This window comes from Engystomops pustulosus, chromosome 7 (assembly GCF_040894005.1).
Source record: "Engystomops pustulosus chromosome 7, aEngPut4.maternal, whole genome shotgun sequence".
Taxonomy (NCBI): Eukaryota; Metazoa; Chordata; class Amphibia; order Anura; family Leptodactylidae; genus Engystomops; species Engystomops pustulosus.
Window position 1 is genome coordinate 51,635,263 of NC_092417.1, and position 13,225 is coordinate 51,648,487.

A 13,225-nucleotide genomic window follows, 5' to 3' on the forward strand; every position below is an offset into this window, starting at 1 on the left:
CCTAGCAAGACATAGCACTGATACCACTTCCCTCCTGGATTGTTATTGCTCATTCCCTATTAGGCACTGCTCTTATTATGCTCAGATTTAAATGTGAAAATCCCCAGAACAAGAAAGTTACAGTGTAGTGGATTAAATTTAGAATTCAAACCCAAACACCCCAACCAACCAAATTTTGTCTGGTATCTGCCACTCCAGAATTGCTAGGCAGTGTGTACATTTCAAAACCATTCCAAGGAATCCCGGGTTGGGTGGTTGTCTTGTTTGTTAACCATATTTCACATAAACGAGTTAATGGAATATGAGTAATGGAATAGAGCCATTTATAGGTGTGTTTCTTATTTTAGGGAGAAGTCTCTTCCTTTTAGGGGATGGGCGGTAGCCCTCATTTTTTACCAGAGACATTTTATGGCAAAATAAGTTATAATTCCTTTTTTTTTTAATATAAAGAAACTACTTTCTTTCTTGTTTGAGATCACAAACTGAATTTGGATCTATGTGTAATTTTTTTCTTTGTCATAGTGATGAAGATAAATACATTTTCAGCCGTGGAAAATGAAGCAAGAAAATCCAGAGAGAGAAGAGAAAAAAAAAAGAAAGAGGCTTGAGAGTTCATCAAATGACAAAGTGGAAAGTCCTATTCATCGTCTGCTTTGAGCAGCCATTCAATACGTCTACTTTGCTGAGAAACTTCCTGTTGTGTTAACGGTTTCAGACTTGTAGGAACATTATTGTAAGACAGTGCGGAGGGAAAATAGTGGAAATGTTACATACTGCGGAGGAGGTGAGTAGTAAGAATACATTTACCATCTATGTCTTGTAATGTTCTTTAAGGTACTTATCTTAACTCTTATACGAATGTAGTAGAGCTTTACTTAGCAAATCTCAAAATTGCATTTGGCTGGAACTTTAATACAGTAGTGAGATTTTGTCATTTTAGTAGCTACAGAGTGAGTAGTGCATGAGTGAGTTTAATGTATTCCTCGGGACTGTAGCTGTCACTCGATCGGTAACAATAGAGAACCTTGCTACAAAAATGATCTGTATAACTCAGGGTTTAGCCAGTGTTTTGCAATACTTCCTGTTTAAGTCAATGGCTACACACACCTTGCAGTATCAAGAGGTTCCAATTTTTATGCTTTTACAGTCAAGTGTTTCTGATTTTATCAATAGGCAAAATTGGAAATTGTACAATGCCAATAGACAAACCCTGCTCGGCGTGCACCCACCACATGTCATGGCAGATGCAGGTGATATATTTAGAAGTGTTTATCACTTATTCATCAGCCACACACAGTAACTGTATAGTAAGAGTATAGGGGGATGTAAATGAAGATATGTTTTATGCTTCTTTTATTATTTTACAGAAGATTTATTTTCTGATTTGTTGTTACATAGACATTACTCTACTTTTTCTATCAATATATTATTTATGCACTAGATGTAGACAAGCTCTAAGCATACCACATTATAAAGGATATTCTGTATTTATTCAGTGTCTCTTATGCATCCTCTATTTGTTCTGCCTGCTAGGTGCAGGTGCTGAGTAAGTCACAGCCTATGTGTATGTCAGGTGCTCATGTAAAAGTACTAAAACTATGCAACCCTCCTCTGACATGTTTACAGCTGCAAAATTGATCTATCGTCCTTCCTACAAAATCTCCAATGCATTATAATGCAACTTCTAAAGGAAAGCCTGAACCAATAGTCCGTGACAATAGTACTTGGTTGAAACTATATAACAATTGTGCAATACTATGGGTGCCCTGAGCAAGTGCAATCACCATAGTTCAGCATATACTTTGCACAGAAGACTAGGTAGAAGAAGAGATCCTTATTGATTATTGGTCTACTTTTTGAGCCAATTACTGTTTCATAAATTAGATCAAATCTGAATTATATATTTCTATGCCTCAATGAAAATTGATTTCAGGGGATTATTCTCCAATCACCAAGCAGTGCCCAAGGACCATACCCATGCAGCATACCTAACTTTTCAACAATTGCCTAACTTAGTAGCCCAGTATGTGTAAGTGAATAGGTCAACTTTGTGTGGGCAGTATGAGTTTTCGTGGATTTCCTCCGGGTCCTCCGGTTTCCTCCCACACTCCTAAACATACTGATAAAGAATTATTATTATCATATGTCTTGTAATTAGTGTTGTGCAAACCTGAACCACAAAGTTGCAGTTTGTACAGAACTTTGCAGGTTCAGGTCCCCCCAAACTGACCCCGAACTTTATTAGAGGTCCTGGGCCAGGTTCTGCTCACCTTTAACACAAGGGTGTTAACTCTTTAAATGCCACCAGCGAAGTCATCTGCGACATTCAAATTACTGCTGCTGCGTATGTACAACACTAACCACCAACATTTTGGGGCGGATCTTCACCTGAACGAGAAAAGGTGGAACAACTGCGAAATTTAAACACCAGATCACATGTGTTACTGGCTGGGGCTGCTCATCACTACCTGTAATCTTTTAAAGGGAATCTACAATTTCCCAAAACACCCTACAAGTACAACCAGCATTGTATAGGACACTTCATAAGCGTTCATAAAGTTTTATCTTTATGCAAATGAGCTTCTCAAAGCTGAGATTGTATAATGGGGTGGTGCTGGTTGGTGTTAGGCTGGCTGCATAGAGAGAAGAAAAATGGTGCACCAGAAGAAACAGCCATGTCCATGATGCACAGAGAAAATAATTTGCACTTATGGGTAAAGAAGGGCAGCGTATAATAGCTAAACTAAATGTATAAATATATAATGCAAAGTTTCATGTGTTCACTCTACTTTTCAATATATTAATGTAATAATTAATATTATTGAAAAGTTAGTGACCAAATAAAGGAGTCCTCTCTCTGAATGCAACAAAATGGGGCTCATTTACTAAGGGTCCGTGGACGCACTTTCGTTGGATATGACAACGTTTTCGGGGATTGCTGAGCTGGGACAGGTATTTAACCAGGGATTTTGGGCCATGCGATCGCATTTTGGCACACCTCCCGCTTTAATGCAACAGAAATCGGGGGGGGGGGGGCGGGCTGTCAGACGAACCAACTGATTCGGACTGAGCGCGTGATTTAACTTTAAAATTGTGTCGCAAGCCAAGCACTTACATGCACCAGTAAGAAGAAGGTGAACTCTGTCGGACCTGAGCGGGGACACGACACATGCAGGATATCGGGCGCACAATCTTAGTGAATCGCGGCACAGTGCATTATTGTCGGATAATGCACTTTCAGGAACTCTGAGGGATCATGTGAGTAAATGTGCCCCAATGTTGTGATTTCTGCCTTCTGTCTGTTACTGTCTTATAGTATTGTATGAATATTATAATGAATATTAATTTTTAAGCTTTGTCAAGTTTTAGGGATTAATCATATTCATGGGCAACCCCATTAAAGGGAACCTGTCATCAGAAATAGGTCTAATAAACGATTACCAGTATGTTGTCTAGCAGCTTTACACCTTCCAGATGATTGTTTTTTCATGGCCCAGCATGGTTCCATTATCCATAAAATCAACTTTGAAGTGAGATGTAAATTGGTTGTATAAATTCAAGGAGGCGGAGAGTTTAACACTGAAGTCAAGCTCTCCCTGCCTCAGAACGCCTTCTTCCCTGTGGCTGACATCATGCACAGGACTTCTGGAGATCTGGTTAGTCATTTGTCTGGGTGCAGGACTATGAATTACAATGAAGGTGGCATACTGAGAAAGAGAGAGCTTGATTTCAGTGTTAATCTCTGCCTCCTCCTTTACTTTAAACAGCCAATTTATACTCACTTCAAAGTAGATTTTTTGCATGATGCCACCAGACTGGACCATGAAAGAAACATGAACTATATGGTATTCAATTGCTTGACTACATACTGAGGTTTATAAGGTCAATTTCTGCTGACAGGTTCCCTTTAAAGAAAACCTGTAAGGGTGATTTGGGACACTAAGCTAACTGTAAGTCCTTATACAGTACACCTGTGGTTTAGTCTCCCAAATTTCCCTGTAAAATCTCTGACGTGGCTGATAAAAAAAAAATCAAACCTTTACACTTAAGTAGAGATTGGTGTGATAAGACAGAACAGAATCTGGAGTTCCGGGTGCCTGTGCAGTTATTAGGTAAATCTGGCATAATACCCCAGGCTTCATTACTCATGTGCCATACATATATCACATGTACTATGTTTCACTGAATGACATCGCAGACTTTAAGGGCTCTGTTCTGTTGCAGCCATGGAAATAATTTATATACGTATATAGCACTTTCTATATGATTTGTATCACTAAAGTACATGAGTCTCCAATGAATAATGAAGGGTGGTAATCTAGCACACCCCCACAATAAGGAAGCAATGGAAAAACAAAGGCAATGGAATGGAATAACAAGTCATTCAAACAGATGCAAGTGGAAAGCGGAGCAAGTCAGAGTGCAAAGGAAAAATACATAAAATGCAAAGCACCTGCTGCCTGCACAGAAAAACCTGCGGGTACACATATTATGGGGTACATTTACTAAGAATGTAGGAAACTGCACTAAAAGTTTTCTGCCTGTAATGCCCAGTGCGACAGATTCAACAGATACACGTATCTACACATTCATATATTTATACACATATACACATCAAATTTACACTCACCGGCCACTTTATTAGGTACACCATGCTAGTAACAGGTTGTCCCCCCTTTTGCCTTCAGAACTGCCTCAATTCTTCATGGCATAGATTCAACAAGGTGCTGGAAGCATTCCTCAGAGATTTTGGTCCATATTGACATGATGGCATCACACAGTTGCCGCAGATTTGTCGGCTGCACATCCATGATGCGAATCTCCCGTTCCACCACATCCCAAAGATGCTCTATTGGATTGAGATCTGGTGACTGTGGAGGCCATTTGAGTACAGTGAACTCATTGTCATGTTCAAGAAACCAGTCTGAGATGATTCCAGCTTTATGACACGGCGCATTATCCTGCTGAAAGTTGGGTACATTGTGGTCATAAAGGGATGGACATGGTCAACAACAATACTCAGGTAGGCTGTGGCGTTGCAACGATGCTCAATTGGTACCAAGGGGCCCAAAGAGTGCCAAGAAAATATTCCCCACACCCTGACACCACCACCACCAGCCTGAACCGTTGATACAAGGCAGGATGGACCCATGCTTTCATGTTGTTGACGCCAAATTCTGACCCTACCATCCGAATGTCGCAGCAGAAATCGAGACTCATCAGACCAGGCAACGTTTTTCCAATCTTCTACTGTCCAATATCGATGAGCTTGTGCAAATTGTAGCCTCAGTTTCCTGTTCTTAGCTGAAAGGAGTGGCACCCGGTGTGGTCTTCTGCTGCTGTAGCCCATCAGCCTCAAAGTTCGACGTACTGTGCGTTCAGAGATGCTCTTCTGCCTACTTTGGTTGTAACGGGTGGCGATTTGAGTCACTGTTGCCTTTCTATCAGCTCAAACCAGTCTGCCCATTCTCCTCTGACCTCTGGCATCAACAAGGCATTTCCGCCCACAGAACTGCCGCTCACTGGATGTTTTTTCTTTTTCGGACCATTCTCTGTAAACCCTAGAGATGGTTGTGCGTGAAAATCCCAGTAGATCAGCAGTTTCTGAAATACTCAGACCAGCCCTTCTGGCACCAACAACCATGCCACGTTCAAAGGCACTCAAATCACCTTTCTTCCCCATACTAATGCTCGGTTTGAACTGCAGGAGATTGTCTTGACCATGTCTACATGCCTAAATGCACTGAGTTGCCACCATGTGATTGGCTGATTAGAAATTAAGTGTTAACGAGCAGTTGAACAGGTGTACCTAATAAAGTGGCCGGTGAGTGTACATTGTATATAACATACACACAGATATACAGCATATATACACACATATCCAGTATATACAACATAAAAACACATGTACAGCATATATACACACACACAAACACACACAAATCCAGTATATACAACAACCCTGCCAATGCATAGGCAAGGTGGTTCTTGCGAATGGCGCCCTCTTTTTCAGGATCTATCTGGTGAGTCTACGCAACTCATTCAGAAGCTACTGCTAGGTAAACCTAGTAATTGCAGCTGTAGCCACTGCATGGCAAGGCAAGAGTTAACACTGTGAAATGTTCTTGTCCAATGATATGTCTATGTGAACTGGGTCTAAAAGATGTTAACTGGGTTTAAAACCAAGGAAAGGGGTTGTCTGGTTTTGGAAACCATTATTCAGAGAGCCTGTAGATATTCTAAGGCCTTATGGAGATGAACATGTGCATTTTGCAGGCCGCAAACAGAGGAATGTGATCCATTGTTTGTAGCTGGATGACAATAGCAAATGACTTGCCAGGCCACAAAGATACACTGGACCACATGACAGAGTCCAATGAAGCCGTGAGTTAGTTGCAAAAGAAACAGCTAGTTCACAGGAAAAAAATAACTTTATGTGCAAGATAATGGGTCACTAAGGCCTTCATGAAGCAGTCAGACACTGCAGAGTAATTATTTTTGTATTTATACTGAATAATATTTCTTACTCGAGTGATGATGCTGCAGGGATATTGAACACTATGGGGCAGATTTACTTACCCAGTCCAGTCGCGATCCAGCAGCGGGTCCTCTGACGCTGATTCGGATCCAACCGGGATTCACTAAGGTCCACTAGGTGTCACTGCTGCGCCGAGGTCCGCTGGAGTTCACCGGAGTTCACCTTCTATTTCTTGGTGCAGGAAAGCGCGTGTCAAGCGACACTTTTTTAAAAAATATACTGCGATTTTTCAGAATCCGTCGGGTTTTCCGACAGCCACGCCCCCGATTTCCGCCGCATGCATGCCGTCGCAAAGTGCCAAAATCCAATTGCATACGCCAAAAACCCGGGACGATTGGGGGGAAAAAATCGGAAAAATTTGGGAAACCCGACGAAAAAAAGCGATTCAGGTCCTTAGTAAATGACCCCCTTTGTGGCACATTTACTAAGATTCAGGATTTGTGGTGCACGTTCTTCATCAATCTGGTGCCTCCTGCACTGCACTCCTGAAAAATTTTTTGGTGCACCTTTAACATGGGGCATGCAACACAATTCTTCCAGACATTCCATGATAAATGTGGCGCACGGACTGACAGTGCACCGGGACGCCCATTTCAGTGACAAAATTTAGTTTTATTTTTGGAAGTTGATAAAACCCCAGAAAGTAAAGTGACAAAATAGCTGATCAATCTGTAATCTAGAAAGTGGCCAAACAAGGCCTTTCTTAAAACTTAAAATAACAGAAATAATTCAGCGATCACAATGTGACAGATGGGTTCCATGACAACTATCAATACAAACAACGACATAAATTTGGCAGCCATAATGATGACATATAAGCTCTATAACTCAATCTGAATGGGGCATATTTATCAGGACCTCTGCGCACCGCCACTGGCGCAGAGGCCCTGAAATAATCGCAAATGCTAGCTTATTGCTAGCTTTTGCGATTATTTTCCCCAATCCGCCACCTTCACGCCAGTGGGGCGTGAAGGGGCGTGAAGGGGGGGCGCGGCCGGCCGAGCGGGGGGCACGGTCGGACGGGAGTGGGCCGGCGCGGGGCGTTACTGTCCCCGCGCCTGCGCACTCGCTGCTGCCGGCGACTTTTCATACGTGAAAAGTCGCCGGTTGCGTTTTTTTCTACGCCAGGCAGGGCCTGGCGTAGGATAACGGCTGCGCGGCTGGCAGCCCGATACATGAAGAGGCAGAAGCCTCTTCATGTATCGGGCTGCGAATTTGTAGCGGCGGGGCTATCATACGCTGGCGCACGAGCGCCAGCGTATGATAAATATCCCCCAATGAGTCAATTGGCACACTCACATATTTTGGTGATACATGTCCACACACATTTGTGTTGTTCCCTGTTTACATACACTACTCACAAAAAGTTACGGTAATTTGGTTTCGGGTGAAATTTTTTGAAAACATAATATTTTCACAATGCGGTGATATTATATCACGAGTGTAGGGCATTTAACCCCTTCAGGTCTAAGCAATTTTAGCGCTTTAGGACCAAGCTTGATTTTTTAAATTCGCCCTGTGTCATTATAGGAGGTTATACATTTGTAGCGCTTTAACATAGAGCTGACGAGGGGTCGAACTCATTTTCGCAATCTGCGGGGGCCTCCTCACTGAGACCCACAATGATCAGCAATTCCACAGGATAGGGCCTAACTTTTGTTCGTGGGAAAACCCCTTTAATACGTGGTGATGCTAAAACATGCAAGTTTTATGCTCTGCAAGTTAACCATAAAAAAGCTATAGAAATGTGGTATCCCTGTAATGGTGATCCATCGAATAAAGACAACACATTGGGGCAGATTTACTTACCCGGTCCATTCGCGATCCAGCGGCGCGTTCTCTGCGCTGGATTCGGGTCCGGCCGGGATTTATTAAGGCAGTTCCTCTGACGTCCACCAGGTGGCGCTGCTGCGCTGAAGTTCCCCGGAACGCACTGAAATACACCGAGCCGGGCTGAGTGAAGGTAAGTGCAAGCTCCGCAACACATTTTTTGTTTTAAATGCCACGTTTTTTCCAAATCCGTCGGGTTTTCGTTCGGCCACGCCCCCCGATTTCCATCCGTGAATGCATCCATGCATGCCAGCGCCAATGCACCACAATCCGATCGTGTGCACCAAAATCCCGGGGCAATTCAGGGGAAATCAGCACAAATCGGAAATATTCGGGTAACACGTCGGGAAAACGCGAATCGGGCCCTTAGTAAATGACCCCCATTATTTTTATGGTACGGTGAACATCCGGCAAAAAGAATTCTAAAAACCATAAACAAGAATAAATGATTTTTCTAGCCAACACCAAGAAAGAGTTAATAAAATCTGATTATAAGCTATTGAATCCCCCGTAAATGATTTACCTGAAAAATGGATCTCATCCACAAAAAAATAATCCAGCATATGTCCTAATTACAAAAAAAAACATTTTGTAGCCTTTAAAATGTAACAATCTGCTCTAAATGGCGCTCCTTCCGTTCTTTGCCCATACAGCAGTTACCAACACATTTGGGGCTTAAAATTTTTGGCATATATATATATATATGTATAGTGTAAAAAAAATTACAACTTGTAAATAACACCTCCATTTTGTTTTAACTCCTGTGAAACATCTAAAGGGTTAGTTTATCACATAATGGCATAATTTACAGAGTTTTATTGTTATTTAGGCCGTTCAAAGTCACTTAAACCTGAGCAGGTGCCTCTAAATAAGGGTTTTGGTAGATTTTTATAAAAATTTGAAAAATTGCATCCAAAATTTTGAACCTCCTAACAACCTAGAAAAGAGAGAGGATGCATAAAAAGCCATGCCAATTTAAAAAATCAGGCCTGGTCCTACAGCCCTAAAAAAAAATTTGTTTACAGAGCTATTTTAGAGCTTGAACTTTTTTTTACGGTTTTATTTTGTCCCAGTGGGGCACATGAACAAGTGATCATTTGATCACTTGTGCATTGCAATATACTGCAATACTAATGTATTTCGCCATATTACATAGTCAGCCTATGCAGAATGCATGATCTAGCAGGCAATTACTTCAAGCAGCCCTGCGGTCCTTTATTGAACCTCTTTATGGCATCTTTTACATCATTGGTAGCCATCATTTCTACTCAGTATGAATCGACTTACATCAATGAAGAGCACTTAGGCAGACTGGTACTAGACTACTATTAACCTGTAAAGATTTATCTATATATGAGTTAAAGGGATGTTCCATTACATCAAAAAAATTGTATTATCAGATGAAAATTTATACAATTTTCCAATACACATTATGTGTCAATTCCTCATGGTTTTCTATATCTCTGCTTGCTGTCATTCTATTGAAAGCTTCTATGTTCCAGTGGACAAAAAACTGTTCATGGTCATGTGATGTTACGTAGGTGCACGGCTCAATAGTATCATAGAGAGCTGTGTGATATAACGAGCTGTGCACCTGTGTGACATCACATGACCAGGGACAGATCTCTACCCACTGCAAGTCAACCTAGAAGTTTTCTATAGAATGACAAAAGAACACAGAAAGCTAAAAAATAAAATGGCGAGGAATTGATTCAGAAAGTATATTGGAAAATTTTATAACTTTTGGTTATACAAACAAAAGCTTTATTTTCTGAAAGTAGAAAAGGCCCTTAAGAAATATACAATAATTTGCAGTGTGAAATTCTTCCTTTCTGTGTGGTTTCATGCCTGTCCACTGGTACTTCCTCTATAGCGGACCTTCAGTTCCTTGTTGTCCTGATCAGTGGTTGTGAGACCCCTCCCCAGTGATCAGACCTCCTATGTAACAAGATGTAGGTCATGTTATACCTTAGATTCTGTAAGATTAATCCATGGTGGATGGAAATGTGGGTAGACAGTGATGAGCCTTTAAATGGGTTGTGGTCTTCAGTGACTTCCTGAGAACACTCATCTGTTCTGTAATCGTCTCAAGTTCACAAGATTGCGTACAATGTGATAATATAAAATTGATTGAACAAGCTAAAAAACAGGGAATTCAAGAATGTCTTAGCACAATATTATTACAATAGAGTAGTTTGCCAAAGCTAACATTTTGTAAAAGAAGATTCATATGAATATGTTATCTGCAATATAAACATAAACACCAGATAAACAGAATGCAGACCTCCCAGGAATATTGCAGTCTTATTTTTAGTCTTAGGTCTTTCCTCAATCCTGTCTGAGAAAGTCGGTTGTATCAGTTAAAAATATGTAAAATAGTAAATTAACAACATAGGCTGAAGGGGTTTTCCTGGTCGGCTAGACCTTGTGAGCAATGGCTGATCCTCACTGGTCTGTTTTGGGTGTTCACCTGGGGCCCTGTTCACCTGCGGGGCCCATGTCCGTTCAACCCGCTTATCTAATGAAGGCTCTGCCTGATGCTGCTATATCAGAGTAGCTGCAATCTATCTATCTATAGGTGTATGGAGCAGAGGAAGGTGGTTGGGACTAACTGCATCATTTGAGGCTGTGATCATATCCCCTCCTCTTCCTGCTGCTGTCTGTCCTGCCGGAGGGGGAGGGGTCACAGCACAGGCTCCACCTTAAGAGCAGGAGCTGGAATTTGTAAACTGTTGGCCCACTCCCCTCCTTTTCTTAATTTTTACATCATTGGTAACATATGCAAATGGTTAGTTGTGTAAATTTGTTTACAGGTACAAAATATTTTAATAATAATATCACAATATTATGTTCCAGAATTCCCTCTTATTTTATTTTTGCCTGAGATGAGTCACTTTCAGAGTTTGAAAGCCTAGCATACTAAAGATAATAATTGTATCTTTCAAATCCCATTAGACTTGGAGATACAGGTAGTTAATGAAAATGGTGAGCATTGTATTTTTATCTACAGTTAGCATTACAACCAGGTCTTTAACTGCCCATATCTCATATAACTCACATAAATGTGAACTGCAGATAAAAATCCAATTCCTACTGGTTGTATCTCCGATATTTGAAAAAGGATATTCTCATATTAAAAGCATGGTTCCAAGTAGTAAAGAGCCCAAGGAGATGGCATCAGTTCTGATGCTCCCCCTTCAGCCACTCAATGTGACTCATCTCAGGCAAAAAGTGACGTTGCGAACCTCAATGAGAGATTTAACTTAAAGGAAGGAATGCCAAAATGATATTTCATTAAGACTGGGCAGCATAGAAACAAGAAAACAGGTAAGCCAGCAGAGACTGCCATGCATCTATTTGCATTAAAAGGAGAATTGAATTTTCTCTAAAATGAGGTATCATAGGAAAAGTCTGTATGAAAATGTATTCTTGTTTGTTCATTACAGTATTTGACCCACAGTCAGAAGTGATTTTAGCAGGAAGAAAAAGTGAAGGACTGATTTGGAAACTCTGTGCAGTGCTGCTTAATCTTTGTGCGCTATATGAATAAAGGAATTATTATTAATTATTATTAATCAGGGGGTTCTGGATCACTGCAATCAATTGACAACTGTTGGTGAGCTGTAATGGCCCTCAGCATATCTCTGGTATCTGCAGACACCCTTCTAGGCCAATATACCCACAATGTGCTTAAACAACAAAATATTGAAGCGCATATCTAGATCATTAAGATTCACAGATATATCAGTCACATCATCTTTGTGGTTGCTTTAACGACAATTCAGTGATTTCTAAACCCGAAGCAGCCCAATGAGAAAAGGACAGAGTAGTTTCACATGTTTTACCAGAATCATATTTCTAGGTATTTGTCTGACTAAGAAACTGTTAACTCAGTTTACTCATCACTTTTTATTGCAATTCATTTTACACAGTTATAGAATATTAAGTGTCAGGTCCTGGACAGCAACCAAATGAAACATTACAGCCCCGTAGACTAATGTTATGTTATGGCTTCATACAACATGGATGTTGTATGATGCCGTCATACGCCATGTGCCTTTAAGGCTAGGATAATTGATGCAGCTAGCCTCCACTATGCCCCAGTTATGATATATAGTAGCCACAAGTCTTCAAGGACATTGCTGGCTCTTGCTTTTACTCCCATGGCTTGTTCAGTGTTATTTGATGTCTCTACCTCTTCTTCGCTTTCCCTTGTTGTCAGGGTTCCTCAAAGTTCCCTCCTAGATTTTGGCATCTTGCTCTTTTACACAGCCAATACTGGTCAAACTACCAGCAGATTTGGCTTTCATTACTTTATAATGAAAATACATACTTTATACTTAAATACACTATTTTTTATATTTTAATTTAATTTTTTTGGCAGTCTTTTGTTAAAATAATAAAAAAATCAAAATACTGAAATTACATCATTCATTGGCAGTGAATGCAGTCTTCTTGGGTTTAAACCTCTAAATGTGGAGATGGGTGTGGTACTAATTAATCCAAACAGCATAGCCAACTACACCCATGTTCACACTGCTGTAGTTCAGAAAAGCACAAAGATGTGGTTAGCGCCTCCTCAGTTGCTGATAGCATGGACAGAAGTTGATGCTAACACAGATGTTACATTGGGTTTGGGAATATTTTGCCATTCTACTCTGTGGATTTGAAGCTCTGTTGGTGATCAGCCATTTCCAGGTCCCTCCAGAGTAGTTTATATGGCTTCAAGTCAAGTTTCTGTCTAGGCTATTTAAAGGAAACCTACCACTTCAAAATGACCCTTCTGACCCACAAATACCTTTAGCTTGCTCATGATGAACTGATGCTGGACCATGTTTTCATTTAACCCAGAAACCG

General features: G+C 40.8%; 1 protein-coding gene across 1 annotated transcript in view; it reads left to right on the forward strand.

Moving 5' to 3' along the window:
• The first annotated feature begins 543 nt into the window (after window positions 1–543).
• The window catches only part of GPR132 (G protein-coupled receptor 132), an 18,613-nt gene continuing 5,931 nt past the window's right edge, over window positions 544–13,225 (forward strand). Inside the window, exon 1 of the mRNA XM_072114164.1 lies at window positions 544–784. The gene's annotated coding sequence lies outside the window, so the exon portion shown is untranslated. The remainder of the gene's footprint in view (window positions 785–13,225) is intronic.